Source organism: Eublepharis macularius, chromosome 4, assembly GCF_028583425.1.
Source record: "Eublepharis macularius isolate TG4126 chromosome 4, MPM_Emac_v1.0, whole genome shotgun sequence".
In the NCBI taxonomy this organism is placed as follows: Eukaryota; Metazoa; Chordata; class Lepidosauria; order Squamata; family Eublepharidae; genus Eublepharis; species Eublepharis macularius.
This window is the reverse complement of record NC_072793.1, coordinates 133,179,934-133,192,086: the sequence shown is the minus strand read 5'-3', so window position 1 is coordinate 133,192,086 and position 12,153 is coordinate 133,179,934.

The window sequence follows — 12,153 nt, the reverse complement described above, 5'->3', positions numbered from 1 at the left end:
GGAACTGGTTGGAGGACCGCACCCAAAGAGTGGTGGTCAACGGCGTTTCATCAGATTGGAGGGAGGTGTCCAGTGGGGTGCCGCAGGGCTCGGTTTTGGGCCCGGTACTTTTCAATATTTTTATCAATGATCTGGATGAAGGAGTGGAAGGGCTGCTCATTAAATTTGCTGATGATATCAAATTGGGAGCGGTAGCAAACACCCAAGAAGATAGAATTAAAATTCAACAAGACCTGAATACTCTGGAGAAGTGGGCAGCTGTGAATAGGATGCAATTCAACAAAGACAAGTGCACAGTATTACATCTGGGCCACAAAAATGAGAAGCACAAATACTGGATGGGGGATACACTTCTGGGCAGTAGTATATGTGAAAGGGATCTTGGGGTAAGAGTGGACTGTAAACTGAATATGAGCAGTCAGTGTGATGCAGTGGCAAAAAAGGCTAATTCAATCCTGGGTTATATCAAAGGGGCCATAGCATCAAAATCGCAGGAGGTCATAGCCCCTCTCTATACTGCCTTGGTCAGGCCACACCTGGAGTATTGTGTGCAGTTCTGGAGGCCTCACTTCAAAAAGGATGTGGACAAAATCGAGAGGGTGCAGAGGAGAGCTACGAGGATGATCAGGGGTCTGGAGACTGAGCCCTACGAGGAAAGGCTGAGGGCCTTGGGAATGTTTAGTTTGGAGAAAAGGAGGTTGAGGGGGGACATGATTGCTCTCTTTAAATATTTGAAAGGCTGTCATTTGGAGGAGGGCAAAGAGCTGTTCCAGTTGGCAGCAGAGGGTAGGATGCGAAGCAATGGGCTAAAACTACATGCACAAAGGTACCGGCTGGATATTAGGAAAAACTTTTTCATGGTCAGAGTAGTTCAAAGGTGGAATCAGCTGCCTAGGGAGGTGGTGAGCTCCCCTTCACCGGCAGTTTTCAAGAAGAGGCTGGATGAATACTTGTCAGAGATGCTTTAGGCTGATCCTGCACTGGGCAGGGGGTTGGACTAGATGGTCTGTATGGCCCCTTCCAACTCTATGATTCTATGATTCTAAGCGGGCAAAATATTGATGATGATGATGATGATGATGATAGTGCCCATCTTATCTCTATTGACACAGACAACTCTGAAGGGCCTTCTCTGAAATCCAAAACAGTACAGTCATTACAGTCTAAAGAAGAGCCAAGATAAAGCTATTAAAAGCATCGGTTTCCCACAAAAGACTGATGCTGAACCTCCCTCATTTCTTTTACTGATTCCACAGTAAGAAAAAGCCATTTCTGATGATAAAGGCAGTGACCATGTCATTCTCTTCAGCAAGATGGGACAATTCACATGAACTGATATATTAGTACCACTCCAAGGAAGATTTTTAATAAAAGATGAAACTCTGCAGGAGTATTGTTTGTGAAAATGGCATGGCAGGGATTTTTGAAGAGCATTGTTTATGAAAGATGGTCAGGATTTTTTTAAAGAGCCACAGAACTTAAAGGCAAATATGGCCATCATTAAAGAATAAAGTCAAGATGCTATTTTATTGAAAGCAGTCTTTATCTTTCCTTTTCTGAATATCTCTGGTAGGACTTTAAACCCCCAAATTCCATTTTTTCAGTTCTCAGACTTTGGTTAATATTTCTTAGTTATTAATAAAGCGTAATAAACTGTATTACAGTTCTAAAAGAAGTTACAACAAATATTGTATCATCCAGAAATGTGCTGTCTGAAGCTGTTTATGGTTCAAAACACAAGGTAGCAGTGCTGCTGACTTTGGCATTATGCTTCATTTATATTCCTTCTGCCACTGAACAAATAACATATAAAATAGATATAGCCAACATTTTTCCTTCTGAGACCCAGGTGTGTGGAGGGGTGGGGGGGTTGCATTTGATTAGATCAAAAGAAAAAGGAATCATTGCTTCCTTCGAGTATGGGATCTAAACTGAGAAGGGCTTGGGTATTCTCTGAGTCCCATTCCATGCACACCCAGCTGTATTTAAACGCTTAAGGGATTAGTTAAGTTGTGAAGATAGTTTCAGGTGGGTAGCTACATTGGTCTGCAGTAGAGCAGCAAGATTGGAATCCAGTGGCATCTTGAAGACCAACAAGATTTTTAGGATGAATTGCCTTTAGACAATTTTTTGTGCACACCATTGGTGCAGTTTCCTCTGATAGGTACTTTAACTACAAGTGTGGTATGTGATATCTCTCAGTTTATGGGATAACAGATATCCATCCTATTCCAATGCATATCCAAGTGTAGATAGAGTCTATGCACACTGCTTTCTTTCCAACTGAATTCATAAGAGTGTGCATTCATGTATGTGCCCCATCCACACTGAAAAGTCCATCTGGAAGGGACATCCAAACAATGCCATGTGGACATAACATTTGCAGGCCAGCGTCAAGGGAGGGAGAGGAGAACTAGGGGGCAAGGCGACAAAACACACAAAACAACCATGATGGAGTTAAAAGAGGCCACAACTTTATTGATTTACAGCTCGCAGAGCATTGGTACTGCATAGGGCACCACTCTGAGCATCAGATGACTTGCCTGCCAGTCAATGAACTGTCACACCCCCTCAGACCCAGGCTGAGGGGGGGAAACTATGGGATGACAATTAGGGGGATACCACATGGGTGTGCTCCCCTGTGTGGATCCACTGCCACCTGGGAATGAGGCGGACCTGACAGCCCCGAGCTGGGAATGCACCTGCCATGCCCTACTCCCCAGACTTCTTAAGGGGATCCTCATAAAAGGAAACTGAGCTCCCGGGCCTTGTTTCACCCCCAAATGGATTAGTGCCCAATGCCCAACCACCTGCTCCACTCAAAAGTTGTGACAAAAGGGAGGGCTGGGTGGGATGCGGGCCATGAGCCTGTCTTGACTTCTCTCCTCTTGGCAGCTTCTCCCTGGGAAAACTCACTTCCAGTTGCTGTGTGGTGCTAATTACCAGCCCAGTTGCATGGAGCTGGCCACTGAACTAGGCCCAATTGCACAATGGAGAACTCATAAGAATGTGTGGGGAACACACTTTCCCCTCCTCCCCATGCTATTTCCTATTTCCTCCTCCTGACAACCCCAATATCCTTACCTTTCCATGGTTCCTTTGTTTTTTCCCACCCACCAACCTTCTATCCGCCCACCCCAATCTTTAGCTATATATATTATTTAGTTACTTCATTTATACCCCACTTTTCACCACAATGGGAAACCAAAGAGGTTTACGGCATTCTCCTCACAACAATCCTGTGAGGTAGGTTAGGCTGAGAATGTGTAACTGGCCCAAGGTCACCAGTGAGCTTCCATGCCAGAATAGGGATTCAAAGCTGGATTTCCCTGATCTTAGTCCAAAACTGTAAGCACTGGACCATACTGACTTTCATGGGGTTTCTGATGCCATAATCCATAGCAAGCAGCCAGGCCTGGGTGAGTCATGCAAGTCAGGTAATAGCAAATTGCCCAATGGTCCTCCTTCATGAGTCCTCCTTCAAAGGTCAAAACAGCCCTGAAGATGGCCCTGCCCCCCTCCCTGCATTTTACTGACAGAAACCAAAGCTGGGAGGTTTAGCAATAATGATGTGGTTGCCTACCAACAGCCATGGAGGGAATTCATTTCTTAATGATACAGGCACTGTTTTTTATTATTTTCTTTTAAGATTTCTTTTAAGATTTCAGATTTTTCTGCAAAGCTAGGACTTTTATCAGGTCTGAAAAAAGATCAGTCTTGTCTATCCATGGCCCAAGTCTGTGGATTTAAGTATCCACAGATGGGTCCACATTGAGAATTAGCTATTAGTGGGAGACCTGCAAGGAATTTTAGGGAGCATCACATTTTCCCCTCTCCCACACATCCTCTTTCCTTTCCTCGCCCCCCCCCAATAGCCTCTCCCACTTTTCCTGTTTCCTTCTTTACTTTGTTTTTCCCTTTCCCTTTGTTTTTCCCTTGTCTTCAACTTTTCCACTTCCACCCCAGTCAGCTTCTCCCATATGGCCCAGTTGTGTGATAGGGAACCTGCAAAGACTTGTGGAGGTACTTCTCTTTTCCCTGTATCATCTTCACCACACTAATAACGCTCCCTCCTCCTGGCAGCCTCCATATGCTCACCTTTCCCTATGTCTTTCTCTCACAGTAAACAATTTACCTTTTAAGTGCTCCCCCATCTTCATCATATTTACTAATTTATTTCATATATATACTGCATTTCTCCACAATGGGGACTCAAAAAAGCTTACATCATTCTCCTTGCCTCCATTTTTTCTTCACAACAACTCTAAGAGGTAGGTTAGAATGAGAATGTGTGATAGATCAAAGTCACCCAGTGAGCTTCCTCAGTGCTGATTTAAACCTGGGTCGTCCAGATTTTACTCTGAAACTCTGCAATGTAATGTACTTTATAAGTGCTAGCCCTTTCAGTAAGCACTTATAAAAGTACATTACATTGTTATTTGACGTCAGTCTTATTGCAGTGGTGTTACTGGGGTGAGACAAAGGACTGGGAGGCTGTCTCCAGGGCAAGACAAGCCTCCTTGGGCAAAACTCAAGTTATCAATAATGACTGATTACTCGCAATGGCTGAATGAGAGCGGCTATCAGAGGCCCAAATAGCCCAGAATGGAAACTACCATATTAAACTGGGTCCTGTGGGGGAGGTGCTGTTGAGCAGTAGCAAGCAGCCAGGCATGGGTGAGTCATGTATAAATGTGGTATCACGTTGCCTCCAGAGTGCAGGACGCCTAATACATTGCATAGTTCATAGCAATAAACAGAATGCAGAAATGGTCAGTTTTGAGGAATAATCAGCTGAGGTCTGAACTGAAGGAGAAGAGCGGGAACTGAGAGGGAGTCACCAGTGCTAGATGATGTAGGAATAAGTGAAATAGTGTTGCATTAAGTCAATATGAAATAATTGCATGGGAATTTAGTTTTTTTCTGACTTCTAACAGTAGAAAAGTATAACAAAAATATCTCACAAGTAGATTGGAGCAGATGTCATTAGAGGTCTCTTTCAGACCAAGTTCTCTTACTTCGTGTGTCTTGATTGGTTTTCTTTCTCCCTTGTGGTTGCAGTGATAGATCTCCCCAAAATATATTAAGCATTTTCTAGAGGCAGGAGTACAGCATTTGAAAAGCTTGCTATTTGTCAGCAGGGAGGGTGGAATGCAACAAAACAAAGTAAATGAAAATAACAAATCATAGGGGAAGGGATATCTGGTTTTTGCTCTCATGCACTGGGTGGGTGTGTATCAGCTTGACTGGATGAAGGATTCTTTGCTCAGCACTGAAGATTTCCCGAGTGTCTTTGCAAAGGAATGATTCCACCTCTCCAGTGCATCAACTTAAGCAGTCTCAGGCAGTTTTTTATTGACAGTATGTTAGTTGAGATTGAAACCTTTCCATTTTAGGTCTCCCAAGTCCCAGTCCAATGGTTGTACTGACAGATGATTCCTGTGAGACAAAATCCCAATCAAGGTGAAAATGAAAGGATGTCATTTTACCCTCAGCTCCAAAGGTTTGCAATACAACAAAACTACTTTAAAATGCCTTTTGAATGAAGAACTTGGCGCTATTTGTCAAGGCCTGTGTTTTGTGCTGCCAGCAAAATGTTGTCAACCTCAAATTGGTGAGTCTGAAATCTTCTCTTCCGGTTGCAAAAAAAAAATGCAGAGAAAGGAAAGCTGGCATTTGAGAAGCTGCTAGCAGTAAGTAAAACAATGCAATAATTCAGTTGCTAATAATATGAATGGCTTTGGGACAGGGCTTGGCATACCTTGCATGACAACAAAAAATTGGAAAGCTAAATTTTCCAGCCTATAAGTAAAGGTAAAATGCTTACTTCGCATAATCTGTATGTACGAGTCATGGAGGGGAGAAAAGGCCTTGAAGTCATTCTATTGGAAATCCCACTCAGATCATCCACTGTCTTTCTTGCTCCCAACCTTTCTCCTGCCATTGGCCACACAATTTTCAGTCCATAGGCACTGCCACAATAAATAAAGAATAAAAAGACACCAAGTATCTTAGAAAAACCCATACCAAATCCTTATGTAGGAGTAATCAACGAGCCTAGGCAAGGCCATTTGTGGCAGAATGCTGGGAAATCTGGAGCCAGGCTTCTAGGCCAGTAAAGTACTCTTAATTGTGATCCAGGAAATTATCCCTGACAGGAAACTTTCTAAAAGAGTCCAGTAGCACCTTTAAGACTAATCAATTTTATTGTAGCATAAGCTTTCGAGAATCAAGTTCTCTTCATCAGATGCATGGTACAGAAACTGGTCAAATATAGAAGAGGAGGGAGGAGGAGGGGAGGAAAGAGAAGAGGCAATTAGGGCGTGAGAGGGAGGGTGCAACCAAAACATTCCTTTGCTAGTAAATGTAAACATCTCCTTTTGGTGTTGGGGTCAGTTGGAGTTTGCCCTGTTAGTTTGTAGCAGCAAAACCAATTCCAATGCAATATAAGCCTTCAATAACCACAGCTCTCCCCGTCAGATGCATCCGACAAAGAGAACTGTGGTCCCCGAAAGCCCACGCCAGGTGTCACTGGGCTCCCCCAGACCCAGCCTCTGTAAAGGAAATCTGTTACCTGTGATAATGTAATAACCATTCATAGTCCCTATTCAGTCCCAGCTTGACAGAGTCAAATTTGCATATGAATTCCAATTCAGCAGCCTCCCGTTGGATTTTGTTTTTGAAAGGTTTCTGTTGATCTACAGCGACCTTTAAGTCTTTGATGGAATGTCCTGGTAGATTGAAGTGTTCACCAACTGGTTTCTGGACGTTTCCATTTCTAATGTCAGATTTGTGTCCATTTATTCTTTTGCATAGAGGTTGGCTGGTTTGTCCAATGTACAGAGCAGAAGGACATTGTTGGCACATGAGGGCATATATCAGATTGGAGGATGAGCAGCTGTAAGAGCCAGAGACAGTGTAGTTGATGCCATTGGGTCCTGTAATTGTATTCCCTGGGTAGATATAGGGGCAGAGCTGGCATCTGGGTCTGTTGCAGGGCCTGGTACCTGTGCTGGTGACTCTGCTGGCCGATTCATGATTATGAGTGAGAAGTCATTTAAGGTTGGGGGGCTGTCTGTAGGCAAGGAAAGGTCTTCCTATAGCTCCCAGCTCAAACCCATCCAACGTATCATCAGTGAGCTACAACCCATCCTGGAAAATGATACCTCTCTCTCAGAGGCCCTGGGTGGAAGACCTTTCCTTGCTTACTCTGCCTTAGTTTACATCTCCCATTACTCTGATGGCGAAACCCCCTACTCATATTTGTTTTACACCATACATAGTTTGTCACACATTAGCACACACACACGTCTGCAAGTCTAACCACAAAGGTCATAGCCCTTGGTGCGTCTGCTACCTTACTTCATATTTTATATAGCTGAGCACAAGTATCTGCTACTTACTTCCTATTTTCTATGGCTGAACACTGCTATACTTATCTTGCAAAACCCACACACCTTTCCTGTTTCAGTGAGACAGAAAACAGCTATGTATAAACTGTAGGTAAGAAAAAGGGTCATAGCGAGCAAGCAAATGGTTACTTTATCTAAACCTCCTGCATATATATAATATAGCCTGAGTTGTAGCTGAACCTGTGAGCAGGGCAGGGGTCTGAGATATATCTAGGGTTTGCAGGCAGGGTGAGGGCCTGAGACAGGAGGGGGGCAATTATGGATTTTTCTTTTTGGTGCTGGCTTACAGGGGGGGGGTCCTAATTACAGTGCAATTCTAAGAACACTTGTTGCCAGGCCCCCCTCCTGTTATGAAGCTTGCTATGAACTGTGCCAGTTTCTTGCCTTGCTGTTTTGAAGCTCTGCCAAAGACTCTGTTAGGGGCAGCAATGCCCATGCCTGCTTCCTGCCTCTGTGCTATTATGGACTGCGTTACCTATGCCTGTTTCCTGCCCCCTTGGACACCTACCTCACCTGGGCCCAGAGCCACACCACTAGCAGCACAGTGCCAGCCAGAGGGACTCTCCACGAGCCTGGCCAGGCACCCCCTGATCAGTTCCCACTGAGAGCCCCTTGCAGGACCATCACTGGGTCTGCCCTTGCCACTGGGCAGCCTGCTAGCCAGCCCACAAAGCATGCCAAGGGAGAAACCATGTTCTCAGGCAGCAAAGAACCACCAAGGACATTTTACTCTGAAGCTGCCATTTCAAGACCACCTCCTGTCACCTCCACGGAGCCCAGCCTCACCCTGATATGAAGATCGCTGGCCACAGCCCTGGGACGGAAGAGATGTGCTGGCTGAACAAAACAGACAATGGATTCATATTGATGCGCCCACCAAGCACTGACATTCCAAGCTGATCCCATCAGTACAACCCGGCTTCCTGTCAAATCTAATCAACCCGCTCTGCACTCCTTCCCTTCCTTTTGTCCCTTCCCAAGGTGTCACTATCACACAATTAGATTCTAAAGTGGCCCATTAGCGATAGTTATAGAGACATCAAGCTTTTGTTCCCCCTCCTGAGAACCACATGGAAGGCCCCCACCCCATTTTTGGCTATTTAAGCAGGCTCTGCCTGACACTCAGTGCTTGGTGCTGGGCACCATGCCCAGTGCCTGGCGCCATGCTCAGCCAGGCGCTGTGCCCCATCCCCAACCCAGATGGCACTGTACATCACCTCCCAACCTCGCTGCTGGAATCTCTGCTCCTCACAGTGATCAAGTAATGTATTGCCTCTATTCCATTGATCTCAAGTGGGTTCCTGCTAATGCAAATGTCTCTGTAACTCTTTCCAACCTTTATTTCTGAGTTCTTGTATGTCTGCTGTATGTAAGTGCTATGTCAGGCATATGCCACACTTTTAGTAAACATTATTTATTTGAATATTAGCCTCCTCTTTCTTGTCTGAGTAATCTGATAGACTGACTCTGGTATAGCTGGCTAAGATCCGCACTATTTAAACCCAGACTGCAAGCTAATTCCCCCATAAAATAGCAGTTCTGGTAACACACTTTCCTGGAAGTAAGCCCCATTGAATAGACCTGAGTAGGATTCTGAACAGAGCTGCTTAGGATTGCTCTGTGTGTGGACTAAATAATGCTCTTTCCTTATGAGCTTTTGAAAATTTCCTGTGTTTTCAGATCCCATACAAAGCAAATGGGGAAAATCTGGGATTGCCATCTCCCCACCCAGAAGTGGATAAACCTGGATTCGGTTTCGTTTTCTCCGCCATGTCGGACGCTCCTCTTCGCTGGCTCGAGGGGAAGCGGCCGAGCACCCTGTCCGGGCGGCTGATCTGCGAAGATTAGCCCCCAAAACTCCCAGTGAGGTAGGCTGGGTCCGGGACGCTGCGGGAAGAGCCCCCCGGAATCAATGCGGGGGGTTAATTGCCCGTTTGTCCCTACGGAGGCCGGCGGACGTGCGCGGCGCCTCGAGTGCTGCCGGGCCATGAGAAACGGCAAAGAGCAGAACTAGGCGAGAGCCTACAAGTAAGCGAATTCCTTCTGTTATTACAAGCGTACGTGAAGGAGAGGTGAGATCTGAAGCTAAGAAGGCTCACTCTTCCCCTTTGCTGAGTTTCAAAATTTGGTTGGCGCCCCCCCCCCCCAAATGGCAACAAAAAAACAAAGTCCTGCCCTTGGCAAGTCAGTTTCGGCTGCCTTAAAGGGAGAATCGCTGGAGGAAATAGTACGGAGGGCGGTTGGTGAAGCTATAAAACCCTTTGTTGACAAGCTGAATGAAACAGATCAAAGGGTGGGCTTAATTGAGAGCGAAGTGAAAACCATCAAGGAAGCAGCGGGGGGGGGCAGAGAAGTCTGCTCGGAAAAGTGCGTCACTCGTGAAGGCTACGAATAAAGAGCTTAAACTGGTGGAGAATCAGTTGATCGGGCTACAAGTGGAACGAACACAGACAATTTTGCGCCTCCAGAATGTGAAAGAGGAGGAAAACGAGGATTTACGGGGTCTTGTCTCGGAACTATTGGCAACACCCGCGAGGGCAACTAAAGAAGAAGTAAAAAGCGCCATTTTGGAAGCCCGTCGGGCTACTTCAAAATATGCAATGAAGCATCAGTTGCCGCGCGAGATCATCATCGATTTTTCATCTAAGAGGATCCGGGACACTATCCTATACAATTCATACAATGCGGATTTGGACTTCTTGGGCAACAAAATTAAGATATTGAAGGACGTCCCATTTCTAGTCCGGAAAAGACGTTTTAAGTATAAAAAGTTCGCAGCTCTTCTGAGAGAACGTGGAATAAAGTACAAATGGTTATTCCCGGAAGGAATCTGGTTCACCCATAAAGATCAAGCCTTTAAGATATTATCAGAAGATCAACTAAGGGATTTTGAGGACAGGAACCCAGAATTCCAGTGCACCAAGCAAGACGAAAAGGAGAAGTCTGAGGGGGAGGGGGAGGAAACGAGCACTGCGGCTGCAGCTGCTCAGAGAGAACTGCGTCCGGGACCCAGGAGGGGAAGAAAAATTTAACTCGAAATTAAATTGTAATTTGCATTTAGTAAGGTCAACCACTCCATCAATATAATATAAAGCTTTAACTTTTGAATAATGGCAGTATGAAGGGAAAACAGAAATGTAGTGTTTAGTGTTTAGTGTTTGTAGGGTACCTTCCCCTTTTTTCCACCCCTCCCTCCCTCTCTTTTTTTTCTCTCCTCTTTCCTACCCCTTGTGTTATTGTAGTCTTTTGTAGTTACTGTTTTGTAGGGTATGTATGTATGTAGTAGTTGTATGTTAGATATTGAAAAATAAAAAAAATAAAAAACAGAAGTGGGTAAACCTCTGCCCTCAGCCTCAATCAGCATCACCCTGAAGTGATGCTGGTTGATATCATAGCATCATCCTGAAGTGACATCATATCCTCCCAAAATTCCATCCTCTCTTAACACCACCCTCAGAAATATCTCAGCATTTGCCAAAGCAGGGCTGGCAACCCTAGGAAAGTCTATCTAGTTTTGATATACTTAATTCCAATGCTGCTATAACTGGAAGTACCATAAAGTGAGCAGATAGGTGCATGAGAATATAGAAGGCTCAGTGATGATCAAATAGCAACAGAAATCTTCACAGACTACTTATTCTCTACCCTTCCCCCAGTCTTTGCCATGCCCTATCTCAGATATAATGGCACCAGCAGACCACATTGAGAAAGTGATGCACTAGTTGTTGTGTTCAGAAAGCCAGGTAGGAAAATTAGGAGGAAGCACAGTTTGAAATGGATGAGAGTTTATTAACTCTGCACAGAGTTACAGAAACAAAAGGTGCAACCCTAAACCAAATTATACCCTTCTCATTCTGTTGAAGTCAATGAGCTTAGAAGGGCATAACTCTGCTTAGCTGCTATGGTCCAGTGTAGAGTACTAGTAAAAAATATATAGCTGAAGAGGTACTTCCCAACTTCTGCTTCGAGCCTCTTGAGACAATAATGGAAAGAAATCTAGTTTCATCCCTGCTTAATTCTGGAACTTAAATTCTGAGGTGGGTTATAGCTTGTGGTTAAGCCATAACAGTGAAAAAATACTGTCCTTGATCAAAAGATGGAGTTGTCACAGACGTCCAGCCAGACTACTTCATAATGCCTGCACAACTGAAGTCATGGAACTTTGCCCCCAGATCTAATCCAGCAATAGTTAGTTGTGATGTCGTTGCATGCCAGATTGTGGCTTCTTTCTTGGCATAGCTGGGAAATGAATTAACTAGATCAGATAAAATTAAATACAGCAGTATGTATACATCATCTGAAAACAAATTGATAGTCTGCCTTAAGACAATTGTATTGTGAATTAATTGTGCCAAATAGTACTAATGGATGTAATTAGTGGCTAACTGCAGGGGCTTAAAGTGAGGTGATCACCCTTCTTGTATTCCCTCTATCTTTACAAACCCTACATTGTGTATCAGAGTCTGATTCACCACTCCATTCACAATGAGACATAATTTTAGCTGCAGTAAATGATGTCAGACCATAAGCAAAATTAAAAATGCGATTAACATTAAAGGGAATAATGAATTGTTTAATTACCCTTGAAACTAAGCTTTGAGAAGATCTATTAAGCTTTAGTGTTTTTGTTGCTAGACAAATTAACAATCCTAAGGATGTGAAAATGTTTGCATTACCTCCACACAGGTGTATGGTCCAGTAAGTAAAGTGGCCCAGTAGATTGGCATCTAAAAGAAGTGAA